This window comes from Hyla sarda, chromosome 13 (assembly GCF_029499605.1).
Source record: "Hyla sarda isolate aHylSar1 chromosome 13, aHylSar1.hap1, whole genome shotgun sequence".
NCBI lineage: Eukaryota > Metazoa > Chordata > Amphibia > Anura > Hylidae > Hyla > Hyla sarda.
This window is the reverse complement of record NC_079201.1, coordinates 44,599,559-44,625,440: the sequence shown is the minus strand read 5'-3', so window position 1 is coordinate 44,625,440 and position 25,882 is coordinate 44,599,559. Positions and strand designations below refer to the sequence as shown.

The 25,882-nt window shown below is 45.1% G+C and overlaps 1 protein-coding gene and 1 long non-coding RNA gene across 3 annotated transcripts in view; one reads left to right on the top strand and one right to left on the bottom strand.

The window, feature by feature from the left end:
- Positions 1 to 15,258, bottom strand: part of LOC130297283 (lysosomal alpha-glucosidase-like) — a 260,565-nt gene extending 245,307 nt beyond the window's left edge. The window contains exons 1-2 of one of the 2 annotated variants that reach the window (XM_056549592.1): positions 15,116 to 15,258; positions 14,778 to 14,845 (exon numbers count right to left, since the gene is read on the bottom strand). The gene's annotated coding sequence lies outside the window, so the exon portion shown is untranslated. Of the gene's footprint in view, positions 1 to 960; positions 980 to 14,777; positions 14,846 to 15,115 lie in introns of those variants that run through there. The other variant, XM_056549593.1, reaches the window with a different exon arrangement.
- LOC130297284 (uncharacterized) overlaps positions 3,192 to 25,882 on the top strand; it is a 73,063-nt gene continuing 50,372 nt past the window's right edge. The window contains exons 1-2 of the long non-coding RNA XR_008849463.1: positions 3,192 to 3,313; positions 15,139 to 15,323. This is a non-coding gene — a long non-coding RNA (uncharacterized LOC130297284). The remainder of the gene's footprint in view (positions 3,314 to 15,138; positions 15,324 to 25,882) is intronic.

The following is a 25,882-nucleotide window of genomic DNA, read 5'->3' as shown; positions in this document are numbered from 1 at the left end:
AGGGATGCAAGATAATAGACAGGAGGTTGAAATCACAGGCACAGAGCAGGAGCTACTCCAATATGCGACCGCTCTGCTCACAGGTCAGGCCACGCCCCTGAAATTCTTTACCATCTTACCTGATGCAGGAAAAAACCCAATGCCGTATCTGCAGAGAAAAAGTAAGGCACAGCTAGGGTCCGACTTCAGGAAATAGAAAGTAAGCACATGGAGAGGCATCACAAGGCCTGGCTACAAGTATCCCTAGTCGACCACTGCCTGCTATTTGTTGGCTACAGTTACCACTAATGCCTGCTGTGCACTATCATGTGACGCAGAAGGTGGACCACTCCATGCAGTTGTCGGTCTGCAGCACAGTGCATGCAGTGCAAAATTTGAAAAAAAAAATAAAAAATTCTTTCTTTCTGCTGAATACTACAACTCTTAGGGTATGTTCACACTGAGGAAAGGGAGAGGAATTTCCATGAGTAATTCTGCTCGCTTTTTCCTCTCAAATCATTCAGCAGTGAAAACCCCATAGAATTGTACAGAATTTCTGCCCCTCAGTTCACACTGTGGAATTTCCTCAAGCAGAATTCTGACGAGAAAGTATGTTCCGCTTGAAGAAAGAACATGTTCTTTCTTTCAGGCGGAATCAGCGTCGTTCTCTCATAGAGATCAATGTTATTTTTTTCAGTCAGAAGCATTTCCACGCGGAATTTCCGCATGAAAAAAATTAATAAATGAGGAGTATTTATGAATAAATAAAAAAAAAAAAATACATATTACGCCCACTCTCCACCCACTTTTGATTCAGCAGCCATTTTGGCCGCTGGAACTCCTCCCACTCTTGATACTCCTCCTCTTCTCCTCCTCCGCATGACACCGCTGCTAATTCTGAGCGGAAAAAAAACTGTATTTTGGGGTGGAAATCTTCAGCGTGATTTCCGCCCCAATTCCTCAGTGTGAACATACCCTTACCAGTTCACTTTCTCCTGCCTTCTACCATTCGAGAAGGGGTTAATACTCTCAAACTTCGTCTCCACACATGATCTACCAAAAAGAATACAGATTTTTGCACTGTTAGATCAAATACAAAATGAAAGGTAAATCTGCAGCAAGATTGTTATGTAACATTTAAAGTCATATCTGCAGCTGAAATTATCCACTTGTCACACTTTCATGAAACATACATGTGCCCCCAATGTGCAGCTGTGGCATATACTACATGGCTTAATCACATTTATTGCATTGGTATTAGTTAATTGGCCCCATTGTGAGAACATCATATGACATGTAATTATACAGCTGGAGTGTTGTGCATCTTCCTTCTGCACAATGCTGGTATAACTGGTAAGAATTAATTATTCTTGTATATAATTAAATATGTAAAGCTGGAATGAAATATAAATCGTCTTGTGATATGTGCTATGCGGTTATAACCTGAGAGAATTCCGGTAATTAAGATATACATCTTTTTGTATACAGTGATATGGACCATGCAGGTATAACCTGATAAACCTGATAAAATAAATGCACAGTTAGTAAAAGTCCTTCTGGTATATAATTAAATACATAATTCAGTATTTAAATATACAGCTGGTATAGGTTATGAACCTTCTTTTACATTAATTATATCACAGGATAAGTTACACAATGGCCTTGTAGTGTAGTGTAGTTTTCTTTGTGGGTTTTGTTTGCTGAGGCTGGGTTCACACCACGTTTTCTTAAATACGGTTCCCGTATACGGTTTGGAGGAGGGGCCGTATGCGGTTTCCCGACCGCAGGCAAAAACGTGGTCGACCACGTTTTTGCCTGCGGTCGGGAAACCGCATACGGCCGAAAACGAAGCCGACCGGAGGCTGCGGTTCACTCCGGTCGGCTCATAGACTTGCATTAAATACGGTTCCCGAATACGGCTGAGTGCGGGCGCCGCGATTAAGCCCGGCCCCCTCCTCCAAACCGTATACGGGAACCGTATTTAAAACGTGGTGTGAACCCAGCCTGGCAGGTATTTTTCCACGGTATTTACTAATGTTTCCCTATGTTTTGCACTGTTCCCTACATTTTGCTTTTTTGTGTGGTAAATATGTTTTTCTAAAATATTGGGAACACACCCCCTTTCCAAGCGGCCATGCCTCTTTCCAAACAGCCACACACACACACACACACTTTTTTTCTGGTCGGATTCTTTGAATCTTGGCACAAATTCTGGCACAGACAATTTGTGGCGCAATGCAACACATTTTGGCCCACAACCCGACAAAACAGGTCGGGTTTACAATTGTAAATCAGGGCCATTGTCTTATAGAGTATGTAATAAGATGCAGGGACACAAATCATAGTATCTGACTCCACCACATCTACCAGATCAGCAGGGTCAAGTGTTGCCTCAGCAATGGCACTGATGTGTCTGCCTTGCACCACCTGGTATCCAAGCTGGTTTGGTCCCACTGGCCAATTGAGCAAAAAACTGGAATGAAGTCTGGTTTGAGCTTCCACTTGCATTTTGAAGTCCCAGTCTGTCCCTGAGAGCCATAAGTGCTCAGTTAGATGGCGTGTTGCAGAGATGCAATGCTGTGTTGCATGGAGCTCAGGGGCAGACTGAAAGGTCGGGCATTGTCAGAGGGCTCGGGCCTAAGGGTGGCCCGCCCACTGCAGGACTTGCTGCTTCTTATAAGGGAGCATGCAATTTGGAGATCTGAAAAGATTATATACAGACCTCCAGCTTGCATGCTCCCTGATCTAACCGTTAGTGCAGGAGGGTAGCAAAGGGGACATGTGACCTGGGGACAAGTAGGATAGAGGTAGAGCGTCAACCACATCTTACTTCTGTGAAGGAACGTCACCGAAGGCAGGAGAAAGTGAAATGGTAAGAGTTGTAGTATCCAGCAGACAGGAGGAAGATAAAACATTTTTTAGTTTTTTTTTTCAAAATGCAGACCGACAACTGCATGGAGTGGCCCATGCGTATCATGAATGTGCACAGCGGGCATTAGTGGTAACTGTAGCCAACGAATAGCAGGCAGTGGTCGACTAGGGATACTTGTAGCCAGGCATTGTGATGCCTCTCCATGGCCCAGATTTATCAAACTGCATGAGAGAAAAAGTGGAGTGATTTTCCCACAGCAACCAATCACAGCTCAGCTAACGATCTGAGGTAAAGTGAAACCTGAACTGTGATTGGTTGCTGTGGGGAAATCACTACACTTTTTCTCTCACACAGTTTGATAAATCTGGGCCCATGTGCTTACTTTCTATTTCCTAAAGTCAGACCCTAGCTGTGCCTTACTTTCTCCCTGCAGATAAGGCATTGGGTGTTTTCCTGCATCAGGTAAGATAGTAAAGAATTTCCACATGGCAGGATACCATAAAGAGCTAGGTACATCACCACCTAACTGTGTCCTTGTTTTAGAATTTTTTTCACTCAAGTCTGCAGATGCACTTCTCCTGAGCTTCTCAGACCAACAGGCCTGTTGACATCCTTGTCATTACCCCAACCCCTTAACGACACAGGACGTAAATATACGTCCCGGTGCGGTGGTACTTAACGCACCAGGACGTACATTTATGTCCTGTACATGACCGCTAGCATTGGAGCGATGCTTGGGTCATGCGTGGCAGTTCCCGGCTGCTGATAGAAGCCAGGGACCCGCCGGTAATGGCCAACATCCACGATCGTGCAGACGTCTGCCATTATCCCCTAAGAGATTCCGTGATCTGTATTGATTTCCGGGAGTGTGGTCAGAAAAAAGCATGTTCAGATCGCCCGCAGCGCTGCCGCGGCAATCCGATCATCTGTAATGGTGAACGGATGTCCCCTCACCTGCCTCCGTCCGTCTCCCGGCATCTATTGCTCTGGTCTGAGATAGAGTATAAGATAGATGATAACACTGAACAATACCATGCCCTTCACTGATAGGAAATTGTTTAATGGGGTACTCCGGTGAAAACCTTTTTTATTTTAAATCAACTGGTGCCAGAAAGTTAAACAAATTTGTAAATTACTTCTATGAAAAAATCGTAATCCTTCCAGTACTTATTAGCTGCTGAATGCTACAGAGGAAATTCCTTTCTTTTTGGAACACTGATGACATCACGAGCACAGTGCTCTCTGCTGACATCTCTGTCCATTTTAGCAACCGTGCATAGCAGATGTATGCTAAGGGCAGCATGGTGGCTTAGTGGTTAGCACTGCTTCCTTGCAGTGCTGGGGCCTTGGGCTGAAATCCCACTAAGGACAATAAATAAATAAAGACATTATTATTATTATTATTATTATTATTAAGTCTTTATTTATTTATTGTTGTCCTTAGTGGGATTTGAACCCAAGGCCCCAGCACTGCAAGGCAGCAGTGCTAACCACTAAGCCACCATGCTGCCCTTAGCATACATCTGCATGTAGCATACAGAGAGCATTCCAAAAAGAAAATAATTTCCTCTGTAGTATTCAGCAGCTAATAAGTACAGGAAGGATTAAGATTTTTTAATGGAAGTAATTTACAAATCTGTTTAACTTTCCAGAGCCAGTTGATTTAAAAGGAAAATGGTTTTCACCGGAGTACCCCTTTAACCCCTTAAGGACCCAGCCCAAATATACCTTAAGGACCCGGCCATTTTTTGAACATCTGACCACTGTCACTTCAAGCATTAATAACTCTGGGATGCTTTTACCTTTCATTCTGATTCCGAGACTGTTTTTTCGTGACATATTCTACTTTATGTTAGTGGTAAAATTTTGTCGATAATTGCATCATTTCTTGGTGAAAAATTCCAAAATTTGATGAAAAAATTGAAAATGTTGCATTTTTTTTACTTTGAAGCTCACTGCTTGTAAGGAAAATGGATATTCCAAATAAATTATACATTGATTCACATATACAATATGTCTACTTTATGTTTGCATCATAAAATTGACGTGTTTTTACTTTTGGAAGACATCAGAGGGCTTCAAAGTTCAGCATCAATTTTCCAATTTTTCACAAAATTTTCAAATCGGAATTTTTCAGGGACCAGTTCAGTTTTGAAGTGGATTTGAAGGGCCTTCATATTAGAAATACCCCACAAATGACCCCATTATAAAAACTGCACCCCTCAAAGTATTCAAAATGACATTCAGTAAGTGTGTTAACCCTTTAGGTGTTTCCCAGGAATAACAGCAAAGTGAAGGAGAAAATTCAAAATCTTCATTTTTTTTTACACTCGCATGTTCTTGTAGACCCAGTTTTTGAATTTTTACAAGTGGTAATAGATGAAAAATTCCCCCAAAATTTGTAACCCAATTTCTCTCGAGTAAGGAAATAGCTCATATGTGTATGTCAAGTGTTCGGCGGGTGCACTAGAGGGCTCAGAAGGGAAGGAGCGACAATGGGATTTTGGAGAGGGAATTTTGCTGAAATGGTTTTTGGGGGGCATGTCACATTTAGGAAGCCCCTATGGTGCCAGAACAGCAGAAAACCCCAACATGGCATACCATTTTGGAAACTAGACCCCTCAAGGCACGTAAAAAGGGGTCCAGTGAGCCTTAACACCCCACAGGTGTTTGACGACTTTGTTAAAGTCAGATGTGTAAATGAAAAAAATTTTTTTCACTAAAGTGCAGTTTTTCCCCCAAATTTACCATTTTTCCAAAGGGTAATGGGAGAAAATGCCCCCCCAAGTTTGTAACCCCATCTCTTCTGAGTATGGAAATACCCCATGTTAGGACGTAAAATGCTTTGCGGGCGAACTACAATGCTCATAAGAGAAGGAGTCACATTTGGCTTTTTGAAAGCAACTTTTGCTGAAATGGCTTTTTGGGGGCATGTCGCATTTAGGAAGTCCCTGTGGTGCCAGAACAGCAAAAAATACCCACATGGCATACTATTTTGGAAACTACACCCGTCAAGGAATGTAACAAGGTTTCCGCTGAGCCTTAACACCCCACAGGTGTTTGACGACTTTTCGTTAAAGTTGGATGTGTAAATGAAAATTTTTTATTTTTTTTTAATAAAATGCAGTTTTCCCCCTAAATTTTACATTTTTACACGGGGTAATAGGAGATGTGCGTTTACAAAGCCCCCCCGTGGTGCCAGAACAGTGGACCCCCCCACATGTGACCCCATTTTGGAAACTACACCCCTCACAGAATTTAATAAGGGGTGCAGTGAGTATTTACACCCCACAGATCTTTGGAACAGTGTGCTGTGCAAATGAAAAATTTAATTTTTCATTTTTACGGACCACTGTTCCAAAAATCTGTCAGACACCTGTGGGGCGTAAATTCTCAATGTACCCCTTATTACATTACGTGAGGGGTGTAGTTTCCAAAATGGGGTCACATGTGTCGGGGGTCCATTGTTCTGGCACTATGGGGGCTTTGTAAACACATGTGGCCTTCAATTCCGGACAAATTTTCTCTACAAAATCCCAATGGCGCTCCTTCTCTTCTGAGCATTGTAGTTCACCCGCAGAGCACTTTAAATTCACATATGGGGTATGTTCTTACTCAGAAGAGATGGGGTTACAAATTTGGGGGGCTTTTTTCCTATTTTCCCTTGTGAAAATGAAAAATTTAGGGTAACACCAGAATTTTACTGAAAAAATATAATTTTTTTCATTTTCCCATCCAACTTTAATGAAAATTCGTCAAACACCTGTGGGGTGTTCAGGCTCACTATACCCCTTGTCACGTTCGGTGAGGGGTGTAGTTTCCAAAATGGGGTCACATGTGGGTATTTTTTTTTTTGCGTTTGTCAGAACCGCTGTAAAATCAGCCACCCCTTTGCAAATCACCAATTTAGGCCTCAAATGTACATAGTGCGCTCTCACTCCTGAGCCTTGTTGTGCGCCCGCAGAGCATTTTACGCCCACATCTGGGATATTTCCGTACTCAGGAGAAATTGCGTTACAAATTTTGGGGGGCTTTTTTTCCTTTTACCGCTTGTGGAAATAAAAAGTATGGGGCAACACCAGCAGGTTAGTGTAAATTTTTTTATTTTTTTACACTAACAGGCTGGTGTAGCCCCCAACTTTTCCTTTTCACAAGCGGTAAAAGGGAAAAAAGACCCCCAAAATTTGCAGTGCAATTTCTCCCGAGTACGGCGATACCCCCTATATGGCCCTAAACTGTTTCCTTGAAATACGACAGGGCTCCGAAGTAAGAGAGCACCATGCGCATTTGAGGACTAAATTAGGGATTGCATAGGGGTGGACATAGGGGTATTCTACGCCAGTGATTCCCAAACAGGGTGCCTCCAGCTGTTGCTAAACTCCCAGCATGCCTGGACAGTCAGTGGCTTTCCAGAAATGCTTGGAGTTGTTGTTTTGCAACAGCTGGAGGCTCCGTTTTGGAAACCCTGCCATACAAGACATTTTAAATTGTTTATTGGGGGGGGGGGGGGGGGGACAGTGTAAGGGGTGTATATGTAGTGTTTTACCCTTTATTAGGTGTTCGTGTAGTGTTTTTAGGGTACATTCACACTGGCGGGTTACGGTGAATTTCCTGCTAGGAGTTTGCGCTGCGGCGAAAAATTTGCCGCAGTCCAAACTTGAAGCAGGAAATTTACTGTAAACCCGCCTATGTGAATGTACCCTGTACGTTCACATGGGGGGGGGCAAACCTCCAGCTGTTTCAAAACTACAACTCTCATCATGTACTGACAGACCGTGCATGCTGGGAGTTGTACTTTTGCAACAGCTGGAGGCACACTGAAAACCTTCAGTTAGGTTCTGTTACCTAACTCAATATTTTCCAACCAGTGTGCCTCCAGCTGTTGCAAAACTACAACTCCCAGCATGTACTAATCAACGAAGGGCATGCTGGGAGATGTAGTTATGCAACAGCTGGAGGTACCCAACTACAACTCCCAGCATGCCGAGACAGCTTTCTGGGCATGCTGGGAGTTGTAGTTTTGCAACATCTGGAGGGCTACAGTTAGAGACCACGGTCTCAGACTGTAGTCCTCCAGATCTACTTACCGGCTTCCGTAGGATCCCGTCAGCCGTCCTCTTCAGACGCACGTGACGCCGCCCAGCCGATCAACGTCGCCGCAGCCTCCGGACGGGTAAGTGGACGTCGGCGCCCGGTCCCCGTCGTTTCCCCGTCCTGCCCCGCCTATTGTGGGTGGGCAGGACGGGGAAAACGAAAGTTAACCCCCCCGCCCTCGGTCTGCTATTGGTCGTCGCCTCCGACGATCAATAGCAGACCAATAGCAGGGATAGGAGGGGTGGCAACCTTGCCACCTCACTCCTATGCCTACAGGGGGATCGTGGGTGTCTTAGACAACCGCGATCCCCCTTCTATTCCGGGTCACCGGGTCACAATAGACCCGTATGACCCGGAATCGGCGCAAATCGCAAGTGTGAATTCACTTGAGATCTGCGCCGATCGCCGACGGGGGGGCGTCTGATGACCCCCCTGGGCATTTGCACGGGGTGCCTGCTGATTGATATCAGCAGTCACCCCGGCCCGTCCCCGCCCGGCGTGTGGCGGGGACCGAAATTCCCACGGGCGTATGGATACGCCCTGGGTCCTTAAGTACCAGGACGTCAAGGCGCATCCATACGCCCTAGGTCCTTAAGTGGTTAAGGACATAAGCCACATAAAAACAGAATGTGTCGGCAGATCTGAACCATTTGGCCCATCTAGTCTGCCCAATATTTCTAAATACTATAAATAGCCCTAGTCCCTATGTTATATAAAAAAAAAATAGCCTTATGCTTATTCCATGCATTCTTAAACCCCTTCACCCCTTTCACTGTATTTGTAGTGATCACTTCTGCAGGAAGGCTATTCCATGCATCCACTACTTTCAATAAATAAATACTTCCTCAAATTACTTTTTAACCTTTGCCCCTCTAATTTAAAACTATGGTAGTTTCTCTTCTTTTAACCCCTTAAGGACACAGGGCGTACCTGTACGCCCGTGGGAATTCCGGTCCCCGCCGCTCACCGGGCAGGGACCGGACTGGGATGCCTGCTGAAATCATTCAGCAGGCACCCCGTGCAAACCCCTGGGGGGGGTCCCGAGATCCCCCCCCCCCCGCCATGTCTGCAATCTCCACAAATCGACAATCAATTCAGATCAGCGGTTTGCGGCGATTCCGGGCTGATCGGGTCTGTGGTGACCCGATCGCCGGAAAATAGGGATGATCGGAGCTGTCAGTGACAGCTCTGACCATCCTGAAGGATAGTAGTGAGGTGGCAGGGGTGCCACCTCCTTCTGTCCTCTGCCATTGGGCGATCAGGACTGACCGACCATTGGCAGTTGGGGCGGGGGGGGATAAAGTTGAAATCCCCACTCTGCCCTCCCCTGGATGTCCGGGCAGAGTGGGGGAAGATGGCAGCGGGTGCTGGAGTACCGGACTGCGGCGAGGGACTGGCGATCGTGGTGGGACTGGCAGCAGAAAGGAGGCAGCAGCAGAGGTAGCGGAGGCAGCAGTGAGGACCAGTGGCAAGTGATCTTCACTGCTGCCTTCTAGGAGTTGCTCAACTACAACTCCCAGCATGCCCAGACAGCCAAAGGCTGTGCAGTGGTGTCCAAACTGTAACCCTTCCAGATGCTGCAAAACTACAACTCCCAGCATGCCTGGACAGTCTGGGCATGCTTGGAGTTTTAGTTCTGCAACATCTGGAAGAGCTACAGTTTGGACACTACTACACAGTGGTCTCCAAACTGTTCTCCTCTAGTTGTTGCATAACTACAACTCCCAACATGTCCTTCGGCTGTGTGGGCATGCTGGGAGTTGTAGTTTTGCAACAACTGGAGGCACCCTGGTTGGGAAACATTGAGTTAGGTAACAAACGCTCAGTGTTTTGCAACCATTGTGCCTTCAGCTTTTGCATAACTACAACCCCCCAGCATGCACTGACCGCCAAAAGGCATGCTGGGAGTGTTAGTAGTATGCTCCAGCTGTTGCATAACTACAAGTCCCAGCCTGCCCTTCAGCTGTCACTGCATGCTGAGAGTTGTAGTTTTTGCAAAAGCTGAAGGCACACTGGTTGCGAAACAAAGAGTTTGTTATCTAATTCAGTGTTTCGCAACCAGTGTACCTCCAGCTGTTGCAAACTATAACTCTCAGCATGCACTGATAGACCATACATGCTTGGAGTTGTAGTTTTGTAACAGCTGGAGGCACACTGGTTGCGAAACACTGACTTAAGTAACAAACTCTGTGTCCCTTCAGCTGTTGCAAAAACTACAACTCTCAGCATGCAGTGACCGCTTAAGGGCAGGCTGGGACTTGTAGTTATGCAACAGCTGGAGGCACACTACTAACACTCCCAGCATGCCCTTTCGCTGTCAGTGCATGTTGGAGGTTGTAGTTTAGCATCCAGTGTGCCTCCAGCTGTTGCATAACTACAACCCCCAGCATGCACAGACAGACAAAGGGCATGCTGGTAGTGGTAGTTCTGCAACAGCTGGAGGTTTGCCCCCACCTCACGTGAATGTACAGGCTACATTCACACGGGCGGGGGTTTACAGCGTGTTTCACGCTGCAAGTTTGAGATGCAGCAAATTTTCCGCTGCAGCTCAAACTCCCAGCGGGAAACTCGCTGTAAACCCCCGCCTGTGAGAACTACACTACATGTATACACTCCCATACAGAGTTACCCCCACCCTCCAAATAAAAAATGTCTCGTACGACACAGTTTCCAAAACGGAGCCTCAGCTGTTGCAAAACAAATCCCAGTATTGTCGGACAGCCATTGACTGTCCAGGCATGCTAGGAGTTATGCAACAGCTGGAGGCACCCTGTTTGGGGAACACTGGTGTAGGGAAATTTTGGTATCGGAGGCAAGTCTAATTCTTGCATCTGGGTCTGTCCCTATGCCAACCCACATGGCGCTCTCTCACTTCGGAGTATTTCAAGGCAACAGTTTAGGGCCACATATGGGGTATTTCTGTACTCGGGAGAAATTGCTTAACAAATTTTAGGGGGCTTTTTCTCCTTTTACCCCTTATGAAAAGGTAAAGTTGGGTTCTACTCCAGAATGTTATTGTAAAAAAAAATTATTTCTTATACTAACATGCTGGTGTTGCCCCATACTTTTCATTTTCACAAGAGGAAGAAAAAAATAAAAAAAAATAAAAAAATAAAAGACCCCCAAAACACAATTTCTTCTGAGTATGGAAATACCCCATATGTGGACATAAAATGCTCTGCGGACACACAACAAGGCTGAGGAGTGAGAGTGCCATGTACATTTGAGGTGATTTGCACAGGGATGGCTGATCATTACAGCGGTTCTGACCTAAACGCAAAAAAAAAAAAAAAAAAAAAGGTAATTAAAGTTGGACGCGAAATTTAACATTTGTTTATTTTTTGCTGCTGTTACACCTAATTTTTCTCAAGGGGTAATAGGAAAAAAGCCCCCCAAAATTTCTTCTGAGTATATAAATGTAAAGTGCTCTGCGGGCGAACTACAATGCTCAGAAGAGAAGGAATGCCATTGGACTTTGGAGAGAGAATGTGTCTGGAATTGAGGGCCATGTGCGTTTACAAAGCACCCATGGTGCCAGAACAGTGGACCCCCCCCACCCACCACATATGACCTCATTTTGGAAACTACACCCCTCAAGGAATGCAATACGGGGTGCAGTGAGCTTTTACACCCCACAGGTGTCTGACAAATATTTTGAACAGTCGTCTGTAAATATGAAAAAAAAAAAATGTATTTTTCATTTGCACAGCCCACTGTTCCAAAGATCTGTCAAACGCCAGTGGGGTGTAAATGCTCACTGCACCACTTATTACATTCCGTGAGAGGTGTAGTTTCGGAAATAGGGTCACATGTGTGTGTGTGTGGGGTGTCCATTGTTCTGGTAGCATGGGGGCTTTGTAAACGCACATGGCCCCTGACCTCCATTCCAAACAAATTCTCTCTCCAAAAGCCCAAGGGCACTCCTGAGCATTGTAGTTAGCCCGCAGAGCACTTTACATCCACATATATGGGGTATTTCCATACTCAGAAGAAACAGGGTTAAAGGAGGCTTTTTCTCCTATTACCCCTTGTGACAATGAAAAAGTTGGGATAACACTAGCATTTTAGTGAAAACAAAATCTAATTTTCATGTCCAAATTTGTTAAAATGTAGGGTGTAAAGGCTCACTGTACCCCTTGTTACGTTCCTTGAGGGCTGTTTCACAAATAGTGTGCCATGTGGGGCTTTTTTTTTTTTGCTGTTCTGGCACCATATGGGCTTCTGAAAAGCGACATGCCCCCCCAAAAACTATTTTAGCAAAATTTCCTTTCAAAAAGCCAAATGTGGCTCCTTCGCTTAGCATTGGGGGAGATTTATCAAAACCTGAGCAGAGGAAAACTTGCCCAGAGCAACCAATCAGATTGCTTCTTTCATTTTTCACAGGCCTTCATAAAAATGAAAGCAGCAAGCTGATTGGTTGCTATGGGCAACTGGGCAAGTTTTCCTCTACACAGGTTTTGATAAATCTCCCCCTTTATGTCCATACATGGAGTATTTCCATATGGGGTTACAACTTTTGGGGGGCATTTCCTCCTATTACCTCTAGTAAAAATTGTTAATTTGGTGAAAAAAAATGCATTTTAGTGGCAAATATTTTTCTCATTTACACATCGGACTTTACCGAAAAGTCATCAAACACCTGTGAGGTGTTAAGGCTCACTGTACCCCTTGTTACGTGCCATGAGGGGTGTAGTTTTCAAAATAGCATGCCATGTGGTTGTTTTTTATTTATTTATTTTTTTGCTGTTCTGGCAACATAGGGGCTTCCTAAGGCTAGAATTCCACTGAGATTTTTACCCTGCAATTATTTTGGCTTAAAAACGCCAGAAAAACTGCCACAGTTTTTCCCTGCGTTTTGGCGTTTTTTTCAGCAAAAAAAAACAAACAAAAAAAAACATTTTTATAAAAAAGGTATCTCCATCACTTTGGGGATAGTTAAGGGTTAAATTAACTATCCTATATTTTAAGTTGACATATAAGTAACATGTGACCAAGTATTATCGAAATACCTCCAGCCATTTGGAAGTTATGTAGTAACATATATTTCCCATAGACTTGTATGGGACTTTAAACAAAAACCCTGCCCCTGGCAAATGGGGGTGAATAAGGGTTAAATTACCTATCCTATGTGTGTTGTTGACATATAAGTAACATGTGTGCCAAGTTTCATATTAATATCTTTAGCCGTTTGAACGTGATGCTGGAACATACACACACACACGTTGAGAGATAGATATAGATAGATTTACAAAGCTCCAGTTAATTTGAAAAAATAAAATATAATAATTCCACTAGAGTACCCCTTTAAGGTCCTTTAACTTTTCCTGTTAAATTTTATCCTGCAACCCATGGACTAGTTTAGTAGTTCTTCTTTGAACTCTCTCTAAAATATCTATATCCTTCTGGAAATACTGCGCACAATACTCCAAGTGAGGTCTCACCAGTGTTCTGTACAGCGGCATGAGCACTTCCCTCTTTCTCCTGCTAATACCTCTCCCTATACACTTAAGCATTCTGCTAGAATTTCCTGCTGCCCTGACATTGTCTGCTTACCTTTAAAGGGGTACTCCGCTGCCCCAGCGTTCCGAACGCTTGAAGCGGGCCATAACGTCATGCCCCCCTCAATGCAAGTCTATGGGAGGGAGCGTGACGGACATTTTTTAGTGTATAAAAAGTGACCAAAAATATGCAAATCTGGATATAAGTATATATTTTTTTATTTATTTAATTTTTTACGCATTTGACCGTGCGGATTATAATATATATATAGCTCAGACATTTACACACGTGGCAATATATGTTTATTTTTGTTTACATTTATTTTATTTTTTTATAAGAAAAGGGGGGGTGATTCAAACTTTGTTAGGGAAGGGGTTTAATCTTTTTTATTTTAATTTTTCTTAATTTTTTTTCACACACACACACACACACACACACACACACACACACACAGACACACTATTGTTTAGTCCCCATAGGGGACTATTACATGCAATCAATATATTGCATACAATGTTCAATGCTATGCCATAGCATAACATGGATCAGTGTAATCTGTGCTCCATTGCTCATGCCTGCTGAGGCTTACTGGAGCCTTGGAGAATTGATCAGACAGCGAGAAAGCAGTGAGCCCTCCGGCCATCCTCTAAGCTGATCAGGACTTTACGATTGCCCCACGATAATCCCGATCAGTTCCGCTGAGCTACCGGGAGTGTATTTTCAGCATTTTAGACGCCCCTATATGTTTCGGACTTTTGTATATCCATAGTCAAGCAACTAGGTTTTAAAAGCCATGCTTCAGGGTACAGAGCTGGGACACAGTATGCACTATATAGCTGCCTACATATAATCCTAACATTTTCACACACTCCCACATATTAAATCTGCTAAAAATATGAACAGTATAAATAATACACAATAAAAGTGTGTGCTAACAAGCAGTCAGGAATTGAACAAACACTTGAATTGAACAAAACAAGTAAAGAACATTTAAACATGCAGATCTACTCATTTCTAAAGAAGGGACATGCCACAAGCAAAGAAGGGTTAGATCACAAAGAATTAGGTCTTAGGCTGAGCAAAAAAAGAACACAATAGGAGGTATGACTTTTTGATCTTGTGAGTCTGTCCAAACATTAATTTGGAGCTGCCATATTAGTCCAGCGATACAGATGCCAAACCATTGTATATTGCAAAGGAATACAATCTGCCAAAGCTAACCATTTATGGATCTGCAAGTATACATAGGCACAGGATTGATAAAAGTACGGTTAACACAAGATAAGGACGCTGTACTTTGCACTCAATGCCTTTGGTTTCTAATTTCACTTACCCCTCCTACATGCAGCTGTCCTCAAAGCTCTCAACAGCAGGTCCTTTAATAACAGCAAGTCATGTGACCTAAGAACATGTGACAAAAGAGGAAGAGCCTTTAGATTGCGGAAGTGAGCAACATAGTAGAACACTGACACTCAGCATTGGACATATTATTCATTGTCAAAGAAAAATAAACTTGGTTAAAAGGCTGCATAGCTAGTGCAGACAGAGGGATAGAGAAGTAACTTTAGATGATGATTTCATTTGCCTTCAGATTTTATTTTTATGAAGCATTTATACATTTGTTGGTATACTAATACATCCAAGCTGTCTATAATTCTTAGGGACACTCACAGGCTGCACTGCTTTCCCATCAGGTCTGCTTTGGGTCCCGTTCTGCTGGAGCAGGTCCTGAGTAAGGGCTTGTAGAAGACGGGGAAACGTCAAAGCCTTCTCTGTCCTTGGCTGTGACACAAGCCCTGAAGAAACAGCAGCAGACATTGGAACGCCTGGACTCTCCTTAGAACAGTGACTTTTGGCTCTGGCAACAGTTGATACTGAGGTACAGGAGAGAATCAGTGAAGAAGTCCTTGAGTTTTAGGAATTATTGACATCACACTTCTGCCTTATGCTACATGTATATGTCAGAAAACAGTCATAATGGGGGAGATTTATCAAAACCTATCCAGAGGAAAAGTTGCTGAGTTGCCCATAGCAACCAATCAGATTGCTTCTTTCATTTTTAAAAGGTCTCTGAAAAACGAAAGAAGCGATCTGATAGGTTGCTATGGGCAACTCAGCAACTTTTCCTCTAGACAGGTTTTGATAAATTATTATTCATTTATATTGCGCCCTGGGTTCCAGGGCACTTTACATATGATAAAGGTAATGTGGTTTCCCAGCATCATGGCTGTCCTGTGGCTTCACACTGCTTCAGGCAGCTTGGCAGCACAAGATGTTGAGGTGGCGGAGAAGGCTTCAATACCTTGACAGAACCCTACCTACCAGGATTCATCTACCTGTCTTACAATTCAGTATAAATCCATTTGGTGAAAGCACCACAAATCCAAGCAAGGCAACAGGGCTCCCAAGGGGGTTACACTGCATCCTCTCACCCACAACCGTTGGTGTAATACCATCTGCACCCAGCTTAGTAAAGACAGTTATCCGTAAGCTGACGTCAGTGTGTTCATTTACTCCTCGTGTCTGGCCCAGGAGAAGCTGTCTCCAACCGCGAACCGTGTATAGGATAACGGTGTACTGGCATCACAAAGTGATCAGGTATTTCTCCTAACACCCCCATGGCAACACATTAACAATACCTAACACTAACATGGGACCGTTGAGCATTACACAGAGTAACTTGCCAACTGACATAGAGGGGGAGAGGGCCCTGCGCACAAGGACTTACAATCTACAAGTAGAGGGGAAGGAAACAGTAGATGAGGGGTCTGTAGCAAGTAATCTGTGAGCACGTGGTAAAGTAGCCATAAGTGGTGCAGTGGCAGTAGGATTATTGAGGGGCGTAGGCTTGCTTGAATAGATGGGTCTTCAGGTTGCTTTTGAAGGTCTTGATGGTGGGTGAGAGCTGGACGTGCTGGGGTAGCAAGTTCCAGCATATGGAAGAAGCTCAGGAGAAGTCTTGGAGACGGTTGTGTAAAGTTTGGACCAGGGAGGAGCATAGGCGGACGTCTTGAGATGATCAGAGATTACGTGTGGGGCGATATAGGGAAAGCAGGTCAGAGAAGTATGTTGGGGAAAGGTAGTGAATACCATATATGCCATGGTGAACAGTTTAAATTAAATTTGTTGGGCAATTGGCTGGGCATTTGAAGGGATTCGCACGGGAGAGGCAGAGGAGAAGCGAGGTGAGAGGTGGAATATTCGAGCAGCAGAGTTGAGGATGGATTGGTGGGGAGAAAGTGTTTCTAACCTCTTGGGGACGCAGGGAGTATGCATATGCCCTGCATCCCTGATCCTTAAGGACTCAGGGTGTACCTGTACGCCCTGAGCATTTCCAGTCCCCGCCGCTTACCGGGTGGGGACCGGACCGGGATGCCTGCTGAAATCATTCAGCAGGCATCCCGGCACATCGCTGAGGGGAATCCTGAGGTCCCCCCATATCGGCGATTGCCGCAAATCGCCAGTCAATTCATACCAGCGATTTGCTACGATTCCATTCCCCGCCGCTGGACGGGCGGGGATCGGAGCCGGATGCCTGCTAAAATAATTCAGCAGGTATCTCGGCACTTCGCAGAGGAAGGACCTGAGGACCCTCCATGTCGGCAATCGCCGGTAAATACAAACCGGCGATCTTCAGCGATTCCGGGTCATCTGGGTCACGTATGACCCGGATAAGGATGGTGATCAGTGGTGTAATATACACCACCAATCACCATGCGTACAGTACTGTTAGGTACAGTACAGTACAGATGTGATTGGGCGGCTGTAGTGACTGCACCAATCACAGTGTATGCGGAGGGGTGAGGAGAGCAGGAGCACGACGCTCCGCTCTGATCAGCACCATTTTACATCTGGTGCTGATCAGAGCGGAGCTCCGTCCTGTATATACCCCCTCACAGTGCAAAAAGTGCCATCTGGGCCTTGTTGTGCGCCCGCCCAGCACATTACCCCATATGTGGATGTATTTCCATAGTCAAGAGAAAAAGCCTTCCAAAATTTGTAACCCAATTTCTCCCATTATCCCTTGTGAAAATGTAAAAAATTGGGTAACCCCAGCATTTTAGTGTAAAAAAATAAAATTTTTCAATTTACGGCCCACTGTTCAAAAAACCTGTGAGGTGTAAGTACTCACTGTACCCCTTATTACCTTCCTTGAGGGGTGTAGTTTCAAAATTGTGGTCACTTGCCGGGCTTTTTTTTTTTTTTTTTTTTTTTTTTTTTTTAGATTTTACATCAGAGCCTCAACCATTACAGTGCAAATCACCACTTTAGGCCTCAAATCTCATCAGTGTTTTCTCACTCCTAAGCCCTGTTTTGCACCCGCATAGTGCTTTTCCACCTTATATGGGGTATTTTCATATTCTAGAGAAATTGGGCTACAAATTTTGTGGAGATTTTTTTCTCTTACTATTTGTAAAACTAAAAAATCTTTTGTTAATACCAACGTTTCAGTCTTAAAAATCAGTTTCCAAAATAGTGTCACATGTGGGGGGTTACTGCTGTTCTTGCACAATGGGGGCATTGTAAACACACATGACCCCCAAATTTAATTCCAACAAACTTTTCACTCCAAAAGCCCAATGGCGCTCTATTCTGAGCATTGCAGTGCGCCCGCAGAGCACTTTACATCCACATATGGGGTATTTTCTTTCTCAGGAGAAATTGCACTACAAATTTTGGGGGCCTCTTGCCCTATTACCCCATGTGAAAATGAAACATTTGGGGTAACACTATCAATATAGTGCAAAAAAACTAATTTTTCAATTTTACATCCCACTGTTCAAAAAACCTGTGAGGTGTAAGTACTCACTGTAACCCTTATGTTCCTGGAGGGGTCTAGTTTCCAAAATGGTGTCACATGTGGGGGGTTTCTGCGGTTCTGGCTCCATGGGAGGTTTGAAAATGCACATGACCCCCGACTTCAATTTCAGCAAAATTCTCTCTTCAAAAGACCAATGGCGCTCCTTCTGCTCTGAGACCTGTAGTGCGCCAGCAGAGCACTTAACGTCCACATGTGGGGCATTTTCTTAATCGGGAGAAATTGAGCTTCAAATTTTGGAGTCCATTTTCTCCTATTACCCCTTGTGAAAAAGAAAAATTTGGGGTAACACCATCATTTTAGTGTTAAAAAAATCGAATTTTCCATTTTCACGTCCAACTTCAACGCAAAGTCGTCAAATGCCTGTGAGGTGTTAAAGCTCACTATACCCCTTGTTACATTCCTTGAGGGATTAAGTTTCCAAAACAGTAGGCTATGTGGTTTTTTTTTTTTTCTTTTGCTGTTCTGGCACCATGGGGGGCTTCCTAAATGCAACATGGCCCCCAAAAACCATGACAGCAAAATTTGCTTTCAAAAATCCCACAGTTGCTCTTTCCCTCTTGAGCCATGTTGTGAGCCCGCAGAGCACTTTATGTCAACATATAAGGTATTTCCATACTCTAGAGAAATTGGGCTACAAATTCTGGGTGGCTTTTTCTCCTAATACCACTTTTAAAAATGAAAAAAAAAAAAGGGGTTACAATAACATGTTAGTGTAAAAAATGCAGATTTTGATTTTTCTCCTCCACTTTGTTGCTATTCTTGTGAAACGCCTAAAAGGTTAACAAAATTTCGGAATGTCCTTTTGAATACTTTGAGGGGTGTCATTTCATAATAGGGTAATTTATGGGGTATTTCTCACAGAAACGCTTCTCAAATCCACTTCAAACGTAACTGTTCCCTGAAAAATTCAGATTTTGAAATTTTCGTGAAAATTTTTAAAATTGCCGCTATACTTTGAAGCCCTCTAATGTCTTCAAAAAGTAAAAACATGCCAACTTTATAATGTCAACATAAGGTAGACATATTGTATTTGTGAATCAATATATAATTTATTTGGAATATCCATTTTCCTTACAAGCAGAGAGTTTCAAATACATTTTCATGAAATTTTGGGATTTTTTACCAAGAAAGGATGCAAGTAACAATGAAAATTTACCACTATGTCAAAGTAGAATATGTCACGAAAAAACTGTCTCGGAATCAGAATAAAAGGTAAAAGCATCCCAGAGTTATTAATGCCTAAAGTGACAGTGGTCAGAATTGCAAAAAAGGGCTGAGTCCTTAAAGGGGTACTCCGGTGGTCAACGTGTTTTTCCGTTTTTTGACTTATCCTATTTGTTTTGTTTCATTTCTATTCTTGTTGTTTAGGCTACTCTTTTTCCGTTCTTTGTTGTCTTTTTATCCCCAACTTTGTTTCCCTATCTTTACTTCCATTTCGTGTTTTTTTTGCTGTGCTGAAAACTACAAATCCCAGCATGCCACATGCCTTGCTGGTTTGGGGCGGCTCCTTTTTTTTTTTTTTCCGCCCTTTACCCACCCTACTACTTTCCCAGGTCGGCCCCCTTATACACAGCACACTAATATAATCAGCCCTGGTTGGGATACACTGGCACACACACAAAAAAGGGACTACAACTCCCAGCATGTGTCACTCAGGAGTCTTCAGTCTGTGGTATAACACCAGCATGCTGCCTATGTAGTCTCCTGGGGGTTGTAGTTCACCACACCTCTATAGGGCATACACCAGTGTTTCCCAACCAGGGTGCCTCCAGGTGTTGCAAAACTACTTGTTAGGATTCGGCAAGCTGGATGTGGATCTTCTGTGTCAGCGAGGGATTGGCGTGGACCGTGTCGGTGGACCGGTTCTAGGTTGCTACTGGTTTTCACCAGAGCCCGCCGCAAAGCCGGATGATCTTGCTGCGGCGGTAGCATCCAGGTCGTATCCACCGGCAACGGCTCAACCTCGCTGACTGCTGAGAAGGCGTGGGACAGAAGGACTAGGCAGAGGCAAGGTCAAACGTAGCAGAAGGTCGGGGCAGGCGGCAAGGTTCGTAGTCAATAGCAATAGCAGAAGGTCTGGAAACACAGGCTTTGGCCAACACTAACCGCTTTCTCTTGCACAAGGCAACAAGATCCGGCAAGGAAGGGAAGGGGAAGTGAGGTATATATGGACAGGGAGCAGGTGGAAGCTAATTAGACTGATTGGGCCAGGCACCAATCACTGGTGCACTGGCCCTTTAAATCTAAGAGCTGGCGCGCGCACGCCAGAACATGACAGCCGGGGACCAGGACGGGTAAGTGGCTTGGGATGCGATTCGCGAGCGGGCGCGTCCGGCTATGCGAATCGCATCCCCATCGTGAATGTCAGTGCAGCGCTCCCGGTCAGCGGGTCTGACCGGGGCGCTGCAGAGAGGAGAACACCGTGAGCGCTCCGGGGAGGAGCAGGGACCCGGAGCGCTCGGCGTAACACTACTACTACCAGCATGCTCGGACAGCTAAAAGCTGTCTGGGCATGCGGGGAGTTGTAGTTTTGATACAGCTGAAGACACTCTGGTTGGGAAACAATGCGCTTTGTTTGTAATATACTGAATAGACTAGGCCAGTGTTTCCCAACCAGTGTGCCTCCAGCTGTTGTAAAACTACAACTCCCAGCATGCCCAAAGTCTGTCCAGGCATGGTGGGAGTTGTAGTTTTGATACAGCTGGAGGCAGACTGGTTTGTATACACTAGCATCATACACACACATAACAGGGACTACAACTCCCAGCATGTGTCATTCAGGAGTCCCCCCCCCCCCTTCACACACAGAAATCATCCCCAGTCCGAGATTTATTCCCCTGCAGTCTATACATCCCCAGCCCGTGCACCTTGTTATCCCTTCACATAACACTTTCTCCCCTTCACATACATCCTCTCGGTCTTCTTTCTTTTTTTTTTTAAACTTTATTTAGGATTTTCAAGATAATACAGGCAAGCCTCCAAAAGGAGGCCAACAAGAAACATAAATAAAACAAAGCAAATTAGTCCCATAAGATGCTAAGAAGTAGTACATGATAAGGGAACAACCTTTAAAGACATCAGTCGTAAACCCTAATACACGACACCTCTAAACAGACGGAGTGGGAGTTAAATGGCAGCAGAAATCGGAGACCCAGTCCTTATCTCCAATGGCAGGGAATCAATCGCTGCCAACCAGCGCTGTATTAGTTCCAGGCGATTCCTACCCCCATTTCTCTTAGCTATCATACATTCTAGGGTGAGATTATGATGGACCACAGCCAGTGTGGCAGGGAGACTCGGCACTCCAGTAGATTTCCAATTGCGGGCAATAGCTGTTCGGAACACTATCAGTACATGGAACAATATAAATATCGAGCCCATAGGCAGCTGGTCAAGAGTCAAGAATAGCAACGCCACCTCCGGACCCCAAGGGAATGGGCAATCAAGCAATCCATCTAATAACTTTTTGAGGTCGGTCCAGAGGGGACAAATTTTGTCACAGGTCCACCAGATATGTAAGAGGGTGCCGGGTTCCCTTAGGCACCTCCAGCACACCGGGGAGGCCGAGGGATATATTCTAGATAGACGCACAGGGGTGTAATACCACCTGTAAAGTAGTTTTCTGGAAGCCTCAAGATGATTAGCACACCTCGAGTGGCGTCTAGGCAAGTCGAACACAAAGTTCCACTGCTCGTCAGTGAAGGTAAGTGCCAAGTCTCCCTCCCAGCGATCCTGAAATAGATAACGCCTCTGAGCGGTGAGGCCCAACAGCGCAGAGTAGGATATAGAAATACCTCTAGTTGTATTCCCTTCAGATGAAAAGTACGTTTCATAAGGGGTGCGGGGTACAGCAACAGGCCATGAAAGAGAGTGTAGGAAGTGCCTGAGGCGCAAGTACTTATAGAAGTCCTTGTTAGAAATGTGGAAGGAGGACACGATGTCTCCAAAGGGTCTAAGACCTTCTACGTCCCATATGTCCCCCACCCTTAATATACCAGCCTAAATCCAAGGTCGGAAATCAATGTCCACCAAATGTTAGCTAACAGCCCCCATCGGGATATCAGTCAGTCTGTTAGGGCAGAGTTGTCTGATTGCCTCCGTCCTACCCCACAGTCGCACAGCCGCCGCAATAGAAGAGTAGGCAGAACAGGGTGCAGAGGAAGGGGAAAAGCGTATAGACCACAGGAAGTATTGTAGGGAAGGAACACCGAGCAGGATTGCTTCAATGTCCACCCAGTGAGGGGAGTCCCTCTGCCCCCACCACTTTTTCAGTTGGTCCAGAAGGACTGCTAGGTAATAGACTTTTAAATCCGATACTCCCAAGCCTCCCTCCCGTACTGGTCTATAAAGCAAATGGGCACTAACCCTATGACTCCCACCCACCCAGATAAAGCGCAGGAGGAGTTGTTGTAGTTGAGCTACGTACCTGGCCGGGATCAAGAGTGGAATATTCCTAAAGAAATACAATATTTTGGGGAGAAGTAACATCTTGGCTGCCGCAACCCGACCCACCCACGAGACCGGGAGCAAGGAGTAGTGGTCAGTTTCTGAGAGTATATGGGCCCGCAATGTAGCAAAATTAACGGCAACCATCTTTGCAGGCAGTGCCGTTAGGGAAACGCCAAGGTACGATGTGTATTCTGTCGTCCACACAAAGGGAAACCTGGCCTGCAAGATCCGTTGCAGGTCGGGTAGAATGTTGAGAGGAAGGACATTAGACTTGGTTGGGTTGATCTTATAGTAGCTCACCGAGCTAAAGTCATGTATGATCTGCATCACCGAGTCCAAGGAGACCTGTGGGTCGGAGAGGCAGAGCAACACGTCATCGGCGAACAGGCCGATACGATGTTCAACTGACCCTATCTGGATCCCCTTAATGTGGTGCGATTCTCTAATGTGTTGAGCAAAGGGCTCCATAATCAGGGTAAAAATCAGGGGGGACAGGGGGCAATAGTGCCATTGCTAAGAGTAAACCTATCTGATAGGCTGCCACCAGTATATACCCTGGTAGAGGGTGAGGTATAGAGAGCCATAATGGCCGTAATAACATTGGGGGGGAAGCCGAATTTATCTAAGACTGCATGTAGGTATCCCCAGTGCACCCTGTCGAACGCCTTCTCCGCGTCCAAAGAGAGAAGCAGAGAAGGCGTCCGACAGGCGTGCGCGTTGGCAATGACGTCCAGAAAGCGCCTAGTGCCATCTAGGGTCTGACGACCCCTAACAAAACCCACCTGGTCTCTATCCACCAGGCAGGGCAGCACAGCGTTCAAACGGGAGGCCAGGACCATCGCATAAAGTTTTATATCGCTGTTGAGAAGCGAAATGGGTCTGTAATTCGCTACATCATCTAAAGACTTGCCCGGTTTAGGGATAGTCACAACCATTGCTTCCAACATTTCGGGTGGGGGACGTCCCGTCTTAGCAATATCATTAAAGGTTCTGGTTAAGAAAGGGGCTAGCAGGGGGCCGAATGTTTTATAAAACTCATTAGTCATCCCATCCGGGCCCGGGGACTTAGATAACTTCAACAATTTAATAGAGGAGAGCACCTCCTCCTCGGTAAACGGGGAATCTAGGATCGCAATATGTTCTGATGAAAGGTAGGGGAGAGAAACAGAGGACAGAAATGTGGATATTGCGGCAGGTGTGGGCTGCCGAGTCTGGCTGTCATTACTAAGATTATACAAGTGGTCATAGAAATGGGCAAAGCAGTTAGCAATGCCTCTTGGGTCAGCAATCTTAGCACCGTCATGCCTAGTAATGTAGGAAATTCTAGTCCTAGTTACCCTCTTCTTCAGCTGCTTGGCTAGCAGGGAACTAGCCTTGTTGCCCTGCCAGTAGTAGGACATCTTTAGTCGCCGAAGCGCTGATTCATACGAGTGGAGTGACAAAGAGTGAAGCCTAGCCTGTATCTGTGAAATTTCCAGCGCTATATCTGGGGAATATGACTGACTGTTACGTCTGTGTAGGTCAGCCAGCGTCTGCTGCAGGTCTAAGGTCAACTGTCGTTTGTGTTTCTTGTCATGGGCCGTCTGACTGATGAAATGACCCCTAATAGTCGCCTTGAAGGAGCACCAGAGCATAGGGTCAGAAGTGTCTCCTGTGTCGTTCACCCCAAAGAACATGGGGATCATGTGGTTAGTGGCATCAGCGTACTCAGGTGTAGTAAGAACCAGAGGGTTCAATCTCCATAAGGGAGCAGGGTGATGCCTGTACGCTTCTCTAATCATAAAGCTAATGGGCCAGACCATTCAATGGGATGGATGGTGGCAGTGTCAACAATCGGTAGCAAAGAGCGAGACACCAGGACATAATCAATTCTAGTATATATGCGGTGAACAGGGGAAAAATAAGTAAAGTCTCTGTCAGTGGGATGCGATAAGCGCCACACATCAAAGAGATCTGCACGTGAGATAGCAGAAAAGAACCCGGTGGGTTCTGTATGACGTCTAGTGGAAGTGGAATCTACAGTGGGCCACAGTGTCATATTAAAATCGCCCAGTAAAATCACATGGCCACCAGCCACCTCATTAACTTTTCTGAGTACACTCTGGAGAAAAGTGCATGGTCTGTTGTTAGGCGTATAAATAACAGCGAAGGTGTATTGAATGTTATTAAGCATGCACACCAAAATAATGTATCTCCCCACTGGACTGACCACTAGCTTCTGTACTTGGAGGGCCACACTATCCCTGAACGCTATAAGAACCCCTCTCTTCTTATCTACAGCGTGGGAGTGGAAAATATGGGGGTATTTCTTATATGCAAAGCGAGCCGCATCCTGAGAATTCAGATGCGACTCCTGTACACAAAACACATCAGCATGCAATCGATTCGCTTCCCTCCATGCAAGCGACCTCTTAAAAGGGGAATTTAGCCCCTTAGCATTAATTGAAACTACCTTAACCCCCATATTAAATCAATAACAAAGGAGCTAGAGCCGCGTGTCCATGTCTCAGCCAAAGACAGGACCACGCAGCAGAAGGAAGAAACACACTCCATCTGTGGGCGTCGGCCACCATAGAATAGGCATCGTTCCCAAAATAAAATCCAAGGCATCAATAATGGGACAAACAGGACAAACAAACATATAAAACAAGACAACCAAAAAACTGGGGAACAAGTAACATATAGAGCCATAAAGGCCATGTGGTGGGCCCTAAGTGGGGAACAGGCAAATAGCGCTCCAGCAGTCAGGCCACCGAAAAGAACTCAAGGCATATAATATTACCTCACATATCAACTCATTGAAGGGTAAATCAAAGAGCTACGTAACAATAATGCCATGTCTAGCACCCAAACAGTCTCGAACATTCCCACTATGCGGAACCTAGAAGGGAAGGAAAGGCACTCGCAGTGGATAACAAAATGGAAAACAGATAAGGGACAAGCAGAAACATCACTTGTTATTTCTCCTCCTTCTACTTGGAACCACACTCCATTCTTCCTCAACTCTGGCAACCGGCGCATCAGACGGGGACCGTGGAGGCGGGTGCGATCCAGAAATGTTCCATTCAGCGCACAACTTTTCCAAGTCTTCAGGCGAGGAGACCACAAACTTAGTCCCGCTTCTAGTAATGATCAGTTTCACTGGAAATCCCCACTTGTAAGGAATG